The sequence below is a fragment of the Sus scrofa genome, chromosome 4 (genome assembly GCF_000003025.6).
Source record: "Sus scrofa isolate TJ Tabasco breed Duroc chromosome 4, Sscrofa11.1, whole genome shotgun sequence".
Lineage (NCBI taxonomy): Eukaryota > Metazoa > Chordata > Mammalia > Artiodactyla > Suidae > Sus > Sus scrofa.
In genome coordinates this window covers 75225505-75237961 of record NC_010446.5, presented here as the reverse complement: position 1 = coordinate 75237961, position 12457 = coordinate 75225505, and the positions used below count along the sequence as shown (strand labels likewise).

General features: G+C 48.0%; 1 long non-coding RNA gene across 1 annotated transcript; it reads right to left on the bottom strand.

Moving 5' to 3' along the window:
• LOC106510082 lies at positions 1626-12120 on the bottom strand. The gene is made up of 4 exons (XR_002343319.1): positions 11662-12120; positions 5670-6141; positions 5011-5192; positions 1626-4233 (listed from the first exon to the last, which is right to left on the bottom strand). It is a non-coding gene; the product is annotated as an uncharacterized LOC106510082 (long non-coding RNA).

Below are 12457 nucleotides of genomic sequence, written 5' to 3'. Positions count from 1 at the left end.
AACATAAAAGAAGTTGAGCGAGGGAAGGTCATTTAACTTTTTATCAATTTCATGATAATATTAATGAAAATTTGAAACTTATAGAAGAATAGGGTCAGCCTACACAATTTCTTTTCAGGGGGGCGGTGAAGACCATTCTCCAGCTTTGAAAAGGAAAATCTTATCTACTCGACTGTTAATACCAGTCATTTCTGTCACGATGAAGAAGGAAATTATCCTCACGGAGCCCTTAGGTGTACCCGAGCCTTTCAGCACATCCTTCCTCACTAAACCTGCAGGACAGAAACCTCACACACGCTGCTCTTGGTGGGGGACGGGGGCGGGATGGAATATCTTTCTGCACCTGACAAACGACCAGTCTAAAGTAGAAGGTGGGGCAGTCTATACAGAGAAAATCTACTCTGTGTCCAGGAGCCACGTCCCTTTCACAGACAGCATGGAGCCCACAGGGTCTTTGTTCAAACCCAGCTACACAGAGAGGCCACGTCCTGAGAGGCTGAGAGGCGAGCCCTGAGACGGAAGCCCCGTACAGGCTGAGCTCACGTTGGGAGCCTGAGGCTCCTGCCCCAATGGAAAGTGCACAGATGAGGTGTGGGGACTCTCAGGCTCACCCAAAGCTGCAGGCTCCGAGGTCTGGGCCACGCACTGCCAGCCACCCCTATGCTCACCTTCCACAGCCGGTAACCACTTCTGAAGGGGTCTCCTTGGAGGGAGCTAAGGAGGAGGGGAGGTTTGGGAGAGGAGATAGAGCTTGAGAGCACCGCCCAGAGCTCCTGGGTTTCCCTGGGCTCCCGAGATGGGGGAGGAGGGATGGGGGATGAGGGGTAAGGGATAATGGATGGGGGATGAGAGATGGGAGATGGGGGATGGAGGATGAAGGATGGGGGATGTGGGGATGAGAGGATAAGGGATGAGGGATGAAGGGATGGGCAATGGGAGATGTTCCAAACGTTTCCTGGAAGCTGAGTGGACAAGGAAGGTGGCTGAGAGCTGCCAGCTGGAAATTCACCCAGGAGACACCTGTAAAGAAGCCAAATCCCTGAAGCAGAAGCTACAGATTTGGGAGTCCCAGGCAGAGTCTCCATCTGGGACATAGCAGAGCCTTGGAAAGTCAAGCTGTGCAAGCTGGGGTGGGGGTGGCGCCGAGGCCAGAGGAGGCCAGGACCTTCCCTGAGGAGCCAGGTGAGCTGGAGGCCAGGGAATTGCCCCCCAGCACTGGGGTCCCACATCAAGGGGCGGGAGAGGCAAGAAGCAGACTTGGGTTTAACTGGATATTTATCCAGGAGACACGCAGTGGAAACCAGAACTAATCGGCTTATGCTGATATGGCACAATTATCAGTTTTACAATCCAAGGAAATGGGAGCTTCTGAGTTAAGTTGAGGAACAAAGAAACAGCAAAAGTTATGTTTTCCCTGACAGGTATTTAGCCCATGAAATCATACTGACTATATCAGATAAGAAAGCTCTTTCCTTGCTAGAAATGGGTTTTTCAGTCTTTCTAGCTCTTCAAAACTACACGGCAAGCCTCAAATATCTCCTTATTCAAAAAATACTGATTATACTAATAAGTATAATAGTTAGTACCCTCAAGATTTACAGACTTTGAAAACAAACTTAGGGTTACCAAAGAGGACAGGTGGTGGGGGGTAGGGATGCACTGGGTTTTTGGGATTGGCATATGCACACTGAGGTCTATGGAATGACTGGCCAATGGGGACTTGCTGTCGAGCACAGAGACCGCTACCCAATATTCTGTGATCATCTATGTACGAAAAGAATCTGAAACAGAACAGATGTGTGTCCATGCATAACTGAATCCCTGGGTTGTACAGCAGAACTGACCACAACCTTGTAAATCATCTATTCTTCAATAAAACTTTAAAAATGAAAAAAAAACCCCACAACACTGCAAGCCTCAAATACTTCCTTTATTTCCTTATTCCAAAAATACTGATTGAGCAGCTAATAAGGGTAACAGTTGGTGTCCTCAAGACTAGTGACATGAAATTGGCAGAAGAATAAATAGTGGCCCATAATAGGTCCCACAGAAGAGGGTGGCATGTGAGACAGAGGAAAGGGTAGTTAAACCCCTGCTAGCAAAATATTAGGGTAGTGGGACAGATCTATGAATTCAGATAGATACAGAGTCAAGCATAACTAGAATTTAGAAAAGAATAAACTGGTTTTTTAAATTCCTGGAGAAAAAGTTCATAATTACTGTTGGAACACTGGCAACACACTTGGGAAAACCTATTGGAGATCCCAGGTTTCCAAAACAAGTTAAAAAAAATTAAAATCTTTGCTATACTAGATGTTTAGATAATGCAAGTACATATTGTACAACACAGGGAATATAGCCAACATTTTGTAATAAAGGTAAATGGAGTCTAACCTTTAAAATTCTATTAGAAATTGAAAAAAGAAAAAATACATTTGTAGTCTTTAAGTAAAAGAAAAAATATTACAAGACAAATATATAAACAAGTAGTACTAGAGAATATATAAACACTTAAAAATGAACACATATAAACCAAGACATAAATTCAAAAATTCTTCTATGTGAAAAAGCACCATAACCACAATTGATGCTGGATGGACAAATGAGGAAAACTCTTTGAAACATACAGGACAGACAAAAAGATAATATCCCCAAAAAACTGGAGGAACTTTTATTACCAAGGAAAACAGAAAAAAAGGGGAAAAATACTCTTTTAAATGATGGCTGGATAGAGCTATAGATAACACGGAGACTGTTCTAAGGCCATTTTTATCAAATCGTCAAGGAACAGAGAATCTATTCCTTAAAATATTTTATGGAGGAAAAGGGAGGAAGGGGAAGGGAAGAAGGGAACTAGTAGTTAGGAAGCCAACTGAAGAGCCTTGGGGTCCTGTTTCCAAAGGAAGAACTAGCATTTATGCAGAGAGACGGCAGGGAGAAGCAGAGGCTGGGACTCTGGGGCAGGAGGCAGGGAAGGGCAGGCCCGGGTCAGAGCCCAGGAAACAAAGATTGAGTCTGTACACTTAGGAGACTGAGACTTTAAGCAGGGGAATGAGATGCCCACGTGTTGGGCAGTGCAGGAAAGGAGGTGGTCCGCTTTTGCTCCAGGTGGGATTCTGCTGCGGGCAGGAAGCCTCACCTTGCAGCCAGCACCTGCCACCCGAGGCAACATGTTTTCACCAGCCCTGCCCCGGCATCTATTTGGCATAAGTTCTTTGCAGATAGACCTTGCTGTGTTTTTCCCCTGAAAATGGCCTTTTTAAGGAACACTTACAATCTGCATTGAAAAAAATTTCAGGGGGTGTGTGTGGGGGGGTTTATTTTGGACCGTTTTTGTTTGTGTTTTGCTTTTTCTAGTGTTTAGCTTTTAAAAAGGTCAACCTACTTCTTTGCCTGGGAGGGGTTTTGAGACTCGAAAGTTTTGCCGTCCTCATTCTTTACGGAGTAGGGAATATATCACAAATATCGGGAACAGGGTGGACAGAAATGCCTAGTTTCTAAATTAGAGACCAGCTGGAAACTTGTCAAAAATGCTAGCAGAAAGTTTGTCCTGTCCTCGCATCCAGTAAACAAACACTTACAGACCGTGGTGGGTGAGGCCACAAGGTACATGGAGGCGATTAAAGGGTTTGGAGTTTTTCCCTCGAATCTCTGGCCCTTGAGAAATATTCCATATTAGTCCAAGGGAAGACGAAGTGAAACAGATGAGGATTAAACAGAAAAACAAAATGCTCTCAACGCACCCAGAATCAGGAAGAAGTGGTGGACGGAGAGAAAGGCGTTATCCTGCCCGGTTTGGCACCAAATCCAAAGAAAAATGCAACCTGGTTTTTCTTCAACGTGGTAGAAACTTCATTTGTTTTTGAAATGCCTCTAGATCAGAATTTGAACTGACTCTGGCTCACAGGCCTAGAGCCTACCTTTGCTAGTAGAAAGTAATCCAACAACATAAGCAGGGGAAATACTTTAAGCGCGAAGCTATTTTAGGACAATTTAGAAAACCACTTTATATGCAAATTTTGTCCCTAGACACCAGATATCCTCATAAATTATCCATTTACTAAAGTATTCACTTACACAGAGGTTCTCCCGCCTAGCCCTCCCCCAGCCCCCCACATATGCACAGAGTGCACTTTATGTATTTCAAAGAAATTAAATTTCTTGATGTTCTAAAATCAATTTTTCCTCCTTATCACACCGACGGTTGCCACACTTCACTCCTCCAAGAATCTGCTGAGGAAGCCGTGAGAAAGATAAAGGATGTCAGGTGAATTGTGTAAGGTGTCCAGCCCGCCCACGGACTCCCCTGTGTGTGTCCATCGGGAAGACACTGACCACAGTAAAATATGCAAGAGTCTTGAAATAAGTGACTGCAACCCAGATATAAGCTATTCTAACTGATGAATGGACATACTCCTTTATTCTGTCAATTATTTTGAACTTGGACTAAATAATAGGACTGTTTCCCACGCGGTCAGTCTATTGGCCGGTGATTGGACATTAGCACTGGGAGGGACTCTGGGGGTTATCTGGTGTGCGTGTCACCAGTCCACTGGTAGCAGGTTCAGTGGTAGCCCCCAAAGGTCACCCCTAGTCTCTAGAATCTATGCTCACTGGCTATGGTAAAAGAATGAATATTACCCTATGGTTTAAAATACGTGATTAAGGCTTTAGAGAGGGGTCTCTCCTGGGTTATTGGATTGGTCCCTAAATCTAATGACAAGGTCCTTACAAGGGGGAGGCAGAGGAAGGCTTCTTAGACCCAAGAGGAGGAGGTGATGTGACCACAAGGCTGGGTGCCCGCCCACACCAGCCAGGGAAAGCCAGCAGCTGCCAGAAGCTGAAAGAGGCAAAGACCAGATCCTGAGCCTCCGGCCAGAGCCTGAGGCCAGGTGCGCAGGTGGGGCTGTGCAATAAGCTTCCGTGGGCTGAACTCAGCTGAGAAATTGAGAATGTGGAGTGAATGAAAAGTTTCATCAGAATTGACAGAGAGAGACCTGAGGTACTCACAGGTACAAAAGGTGTGCAAGGCAACTGGGTCTTGGACGTGGTTCTAGGTGAGCAGCAGAGGTTCTGGTCTCAAGAGTGCCCTGTTGTGGGCGCCGAGAACAGGTGCGGTGAGAACAAGATCAGCGTGGTTGTAGGAGGTGAGGCGGGGGCTCCAGGAAGGCCCTGGGGGTGTGGGCTGAGGGCTGCAAACGTCAGGGGGAAGAGGGGTCAGTCAGGGTCAGAGCCCAAGGACAGGAAGACCTCAGGCCGCTGAGGGAACAGGTGCTCAGTCCTCATGAGAACTGAGCAAAGGGACAAGGGCTTCCCAGGGACCCTGGACTTTCGGTACCCAAGCCAAGTCCCAGGCACACCAGGAAAGTCCCAAAGGAGGACATGGCCTCTGGAGGGTCACCAGAAGCCAAGGTAAGACACTGGAGTTGAGGAGCCAGGGGCTTATTAAAGGGTAGGAAGTAGGTCCCAAACCTGATAGGATTTTCATTTCCTAGGGCCGCCCATAGTCAGGGTGACAGTGGGGGGAGGGGCAGCCAAGGGCACAGTCTTCAGAGAGTTTGCAGCCCTGCAGGCAGCTGCTGTTGGGACCCAGGTGGGGATACTGGAGAGGGATTGGGGGGGGGGAGTCGAGGTACATTCTGAAAATAGAAACAAAGGATGCTCCTTACAGGTGAGCATGAGGAGAGAATCCAGGGTGGCCGTGGCGCTGTCTTTCGCTGCAAGGGTAGCATTCAAGAAGACCTCGTGTTAACTGGGAAGGAGCACCTTCCTGGTCCCAGGTCAGCGGCCGCCTTTATGGTCCTGGAGCCCAGAGGCTAAGGCAGGGCCAGACTAATGACCCTGAAAAGGAAATGAGGGATTCACAGGTTTACCTGCTGACAGGTACCTGCCCCAGCATCCTTGGGCAGCGTGTCACCTCGGAACTTTGTCTCTGCCATGGCTCTGCAGGCTGGGTCCTCGTTGTCACCCTCCTTTCAGGGCTGTGGCTGACGGTGTCTTGCACAACCTCACAGCCCAAGGCCAGCTCAGTGGGCATGGTGAGCGCCACCTGACTTAACATCCCCCAGGGCGGGACATCATCACAGCCACTCAGCAACCAGGATCTGCTGGAAAACCCTCCTTTGTGTCCAACCTTCCAGCCTAAAGAAGGGGAGGAAGGAGATGTTGCAAGAACTTATGTCTTCCTTTGGAATTTAGCCATTTCTGTGACAGGAGGCCACGGCTGAAGGACAGAATACTGAATCCACACGCATGTATTTTACAGAATTTCAGATCATCCCTCTCTTGCCTCGTATTCCACCCAAGAACACAAATGTGTAAGATTTTATCAGTTTGCACAAGAGACAAAATGGAAGCATGGCCAAACTGCACACCTTCAAAGGCTAACCTCACAGCATCACATAAAAAATAAATTCCATCTCCTTCTGGAACAGCTAGTGTTCTAGATCCCAGCTCAAGAGATCTGAATGGTTTCCAAAATGATTCTTTAAGGTGAAGTTGTTTTTCTTTGTAAAGATAACCTTCTGCTTTAGCTCTTTGACCAGAGCATTCATCCAAGCTCGTTTTCTTCCCTCAAATTCTCTTCCCCCGCACCGCCTACTCTGTATTCTGCTGGGAGCCGCGGTCATCATATATCCTGGACTGGAATTAAATTAATCAGCATCCCGCTCATGCGGCACCACTTCCATCCTCTCAACAGCTCCCCGGCAAGGCTTGCTGGGCTAGACACAATTACAAAAGAGATGGGCTGTTTCCCTTAATAATAGAGCTTACTTAGAACAGGACTCCTCAAATGAACGTTTGAGTGAGAAGGTTATACCTGCGGAATTTCAACCAGCCAAAGAGGTTTATTACCTTCCGTTATTTTCAATTCTAACTTCCAGATTTTGAAATTCAACCCCAAACTCAGAGCAAGGCTTGGTTGGTGGAGTACTGACAGCGGTGCTCTGCTTCCCCCGTGTGGCAGAGTTTGGTATTTCACCCTAAAGAAACATTCACAGCCGAAAGCAAAAGACGAGCAAGGGCTGTCAAGAGACTTATTTTTAATGTTACTTTAAATTACTCATATCATGATTTTCTCTTATGAACAAGAAGGCTAGAGTCAAAAAGCCAACAGCTATTTTCTAATACCCTTAGAGAATTTTAAAAATTTTTTTCTTCTGAGTTTCAAAGTCAGTGAGCATTATTTAAGGTCGCTTTTTAGTTCATGCGACACTGCACAGGGATGCCATGATAAGTCCATATGTATTTCTGGATATAATTAAAATAACAGTATCCATGTGGATAAAGCAAAAATCCCATTCATCAGTAAATACAGTGATTGAAGTTTAGATGTGGTTCGGGGTGTGGGAACAGCGCCACCTACCTGGAAAGTCCTTCTCTGGAGCCTGCGGAGACTGAGGGCAGCAGCAGGGCCTCCTGGATGCTCTAACCTAAGACATAGGCTCTGTGGTGGGGACGGCACTTACTGTGGGGCATCCAGGGAGAACCACACAAAGATACACGCTTTGCTTGAGCCCGGCTTCTCTGAGTGTGTTTCCGGCCCCCAAAGTTCCTGGGAGCTTCTTGGAAATCCTGCATCTCAGCCCAACTCCAGACCCTAGAGACCAGACCCTGCATTTTCACAAGATCCCCAGGGAATTCATGAGCTCTTGTGTTTGAGACCCACGGGGCTGGAAAAACTGAAATAATTAATCAGGATCCACCAGGTGGGAGGGAGGGTGGCAGTCAGAGAAAGGCTAGAGCTCCTGGCTGAAAGGCCGGCGGTAGAGACCCAGACTCCAGGTGGCGCTTTGCATGGCTTTCCGGGGACAGTGTGGCAACTTCCAGGCAACCAGAAGCAGGGGGTTGTGACTTCATGGTAATCACTTGTTCCCCTGAGCAACCCCCACGTCACAAAGCTCAAACTTGACTGTACATAGGACATAGCCTTAGAAGTGCGTTCAAATGCTGATCTTCCACACCAGGGAGTCTGCTGGAGGCCCAGGAATCTCCCTCTTCAACCACCATCTTGGGGTGGCTCTGAAACAAGGGGGTGCAGGAATGACGCTCAAAGAACAACGTCGCAGTGACCGTGAAGGATGTTGGCTTTACCCTGTTTATAGATTTGCATTTAGATGGTAAGATGTTACTTGCAAAAAAGATTCTGCAGTTCAGAGATGTGGTGAATTGGTCTTAGCTTAGCACTCAAAGCCCTTTATGACCCATGTCTCAGACCCACCTGCCCCCAAGCTCAGCGCAGGGCACAGAACTCCCCCAACCTTGTCTTCGTTGAGAAGCTTGGGCTGGGGGTAAAGGGGGTATGGCGGAGTAAGGGCAGCAGCCTTTGAGAATTCAAGGACACGCCAGAGCAGAGAGCTTGCAGGGGCCTCCTGTCTTCAGGGCTTCCTTTGGTCCAGAGGGACAAATTCATTTTTCCGTTTAAAATTGACATTCATCTAAATATGCTCATTCATCTGAACACACCAAAAGAACCCCATCAAAGCGAATGAATTTCATAAATGAGTCATTTTCGAGCATTTAAACACGAATCGAGAACCTCAACTTTTTAAGTCAAACGCATCAGATGCTCTTAAAATAACTGTAATTCCTTAAGAAGCAAACACTCATCTTGAATTACGAAAATGAAAATGCCTTAGTTGCACTGAAAGTGCTACCACCATGGATTGAACGGTACTTATTCATGATGCCCCCTCTGTTTTTCTCTCTTCTTTCTCTCTGATCCTCCAAGTATTACTGGGCTCTCATTGTCCCCCTCCTCAAAGTTCTAGGTCCTGACCCGCAGTGTCTCAGCCTGTGACCTTGTTTGGAAGTGCCTCTGCAGAGGTCATTGGTTACGCTAAGGTCAGAGTGGAGTAGAGAGGGCCCCTAGTCTGATGTGACTGTGGCCTTATAAAAAGGGGGGGAGGTTGGACATACCCAAGGAGACCACCCCCTGGAGATGAGGCAGCGATCAGCACGATAGTCTGCAAGTCAAGTAGAGCTGAAGTTTGGAGCAAACACCAGAAACTTCTGAGAGACACGGCCCAGATTCCTCCCCCCAGCCCTCAGAAGGACACGGCCCTGCTGACAGGGGTTTGGAATTCTGCTCCAGAACCGGAGCCAGTACGCTTCTGTTACTGCAGAGACGGTGGCGCCTTGTTACGGCGGCCCCAGCCAACTAACAGAGGTCGGATTTTACTGGCTTTCTCCAGAGGAGCACAGGCAAAGATGCAGACCCACCAGGGCTGTGAGTAGAGGCCGGCCTCTGATGACAGAGGCCATGGGACTGAACAAAATACTCATTTCTAAGCCACAGAGGAGAAGTGGTGCCTCCCTGGAATTTGGGGTCCTAGATGTGAAACAGCTTAATGATTTTAGAAATGGCAGGTGCAGAAGTCAAGGATGGTAAGGCAACAAAGTCATAACCAGGTTTTTAAAAGATGCCTTTCGGCTTTTTCATTATAATAGAGAATTTTTAGGTGGTGGAACTTTCTTTTTGAAAAAAAGAAAGAGCAGAAATGTTTCAAATGTCAAGAACTCACAGGAGGAAGTGGGCCCGTGGTCCCCCCACCAACAGAGTGGTAGTGGCTTTTGCCTTGACTCCTGGAAATCCTCAGAGGAAGGAGGATCCAGGAACTTGATGGGCATGTAAGTTTTAAGGGTAAAACAGGGAGCAGTGGCTCTAGTGGCGCTCCAGCCCCTCCCGCCCCAGCACCTCCCAAAAGAGCAAGGTTCAGTGGCAGGTGTGGCTTCGCGACAGAGGGGGCGTCTGCAGCTGCAGAGCTGGGCTTGTGCTGAGACCTGGGCCTCCAGTCAGGAAAGGACAGTGAGAAACCTGACGAGAGGACATTTGTCAGTGGCTCCTGAGAGACGGGCACTGACGGGATGGTTCCCACACCTCAGTCCCGGTGACGAAGCCTGGTGGATTGGATTTTAGCAGCTATTGCATCCTCTGCCCAACCTGCTCGCTTCTTGGCTTCTCAGGCCCTGTCTTGCCACTTGAACAAGAGCGTTGGGGACAGGTGAGCACCTGTGTCCCCACCAAATCAGCCACAGTTCTTTCCGGGACTCTCTGTAAAGTATGGAAGCTTGTGCTGTAAGCTTTCTATAAAGTATGGAAACTTTGTTCCATGCATGTGGGGCTTCTGGAAGGATGTGAGCCAGGCTCGCCAAGGACCACGGTCCCCATTTTGTAGAGGAAGATGGTCTATCAAAGGAGAGAGGGACCAGCGGCGGGGTGGGGCAGGCAGAGGGGGGAGGAAGGGCGGGGAAGGGGAAGGGGGAGGGAAGGGGGAGGGGGAACCAGCAGGGAGGAGGGGAGGGGAACCAGTGGGTTGGGGGGGACCAGCAGAGGTAGAGGGGACTGGTTGGGGGGGATTGACGGCCGGGGGGGGAGATGGGAGAGAGAGGGAGAGGGGGAAGAGAGAGAGATGGGAGAGCAGAGAGGAGAAAGGGGGGAGGAGGGAGGGAGCGAGAGAAAGAGAGATATGAAGAGAGGGAGAGAGAGATGGGGAGACAGAGAGAAAGAGAGAGAGAGATTAGGGAGAGAAAAAGAGAGAAGGAGATAGAAAGAGAAAGAGAAATGGGGGAGAGAGATGAGGGGAGAAAGATGGGGGGAGGAGGGTGATGGGCACGTCCTTTAAACAGCCCGTCATTTTAGCCCCAATGTCTTTCTCAGGCACTTGAGCCAGTGAGGCCTTTTCTGCAGAGGAGAACTTGAATTAAGGTCTGTCTTTAGAAAGCAGGAGGGCCCGTCTAATACACACAGCCTGAAGCAAAAGCCTTCGAATCAGACAGACAGAAGCACAGGCTTGGAGGGGAGAATAGCGCACCTGCTCAGGGCTGTGCTGCCAGAAGCTTCCTGGTCTGGTCTCGTTTCATCCTCATGACAGCCCAGGGGTTGGGAGGGTGTCTTTCCAGCCGGGTCCCCTGCCCATGACCATGCAGCAGATGAGAAGCAGAGTGCTGGCCAAAGATAGGCGCTGTTGTGCCCACGTCCTGGCAGTGAATTTCCATGCCCCTCACTCTCCGGAGCTTCCCTGCCTCCTGCCTCAGACATGGCTGGACCAGCAACTCTTCCTGAACAGTTGTATTAACCCCAGACTGTGGGTGTAGCCCATGCAGAGTTCCCTTTCTGGCTTAGTAGTAACCAAACCAACTAGAATCCGTGAGGATGAGGGTTCAATCCCTGGCCTCACTCAATGGGTTAAGGATCCAGCATTGCTCTGAGCTGTGGTGTAGGTCGCAGATGTGGCTCAGATCCTGCATTGCTGTGGCTGTGGTGTAGGCCAGCAGTGGTAGCTCTGATTCAACCCCTAGCCTGGGAACCTCCATACGCAGTGAGTGTGGCCCTAAAAAAGAAAAGAAAAAAAAAAAAAAAAACTCAGGCCTCCACTCCATCCACCCTGCCACTCTCTAGGGCCCAGGCTGAGGTGACCAGCACCACTGGAAATTCAGATTTTGACCTTAGCGCAGTACCCTTTTGTCCTCTGACAAAGCTTCGCGTTTTAAACGTTTCCTTTTGCTGATATGTTTAATCCGCTGAGGTTTCCAAGACCCTTTGGCTTGCAGTCCAAAACAACCGTTTGACACTTTGAAGAATGTTCTATCACTTCCCCAAAGGATAAAGAGTGTATTTGAGAAAGATCATTTTCCTCCTGCCCCCCGGGCGCTGCTTACCTTCCAACAGCTGCTCTAGGAAAAACGATATCCATTCTTGAAACTCTTCTCCAGGACAATGTTCTCTTTGAAAAATCAGGACTGGTCCTCTGCCAGTTGGAGATGTGATGTAACCAAAGATCTTAATCTAGCTAGAGAACGAAATTCACTGAAAACAGAAAGAAAAATTTCGCCAGCGTGCTGTTTGCATTCCTACCAGAAAATAACTGACTCAGGACTTAGCTGGGAGGAATTCCCAGCAGAGCCGTGGAAATCTTGTGTCAAGATTGGAAATCTGGTTTGGGAGAGAAACCACACTGCTCTTTGTCCAACAAGATGGAATCCTTTGTTTCCTGATGTTGTCGTGTTAATCCCCAAAGCAGGATTGGCTGGCAGACCATGCTGGCTGGGAGGAAGGCAGAAAAGTTCTAGAGTATAGACAGTGTGAGGTCCTGGACTCCACCAGTGATTTCACTGAAAATCATGCTTTCTCTCCATTTGTTCCAAGCTTCAAACTGCTTGAGCAAGACAAGTGCAAATTTTTTGCAAGTGGCAAAAAATAAAAAATCAGATATGATCGCTGAAATATCATATGATCACAAGGTCATCCCTCTTTAAGGAAAACTTGAATCCATGTTGAAGCATTTGAGAAACTCCGAATGATATTTTTGATAAGACTAAAAGGAGGAAGAAAATAGTCCTTGCCATTAGTAAACAGCTAAAACATTTAAAAATGATTCTGTGCTTTCAAAAATACTCAAACTTTAGAAGTCTTTTTAAAAATAGTGGTTTGGCGTTCCCGTCGTGGCTCAGTGGT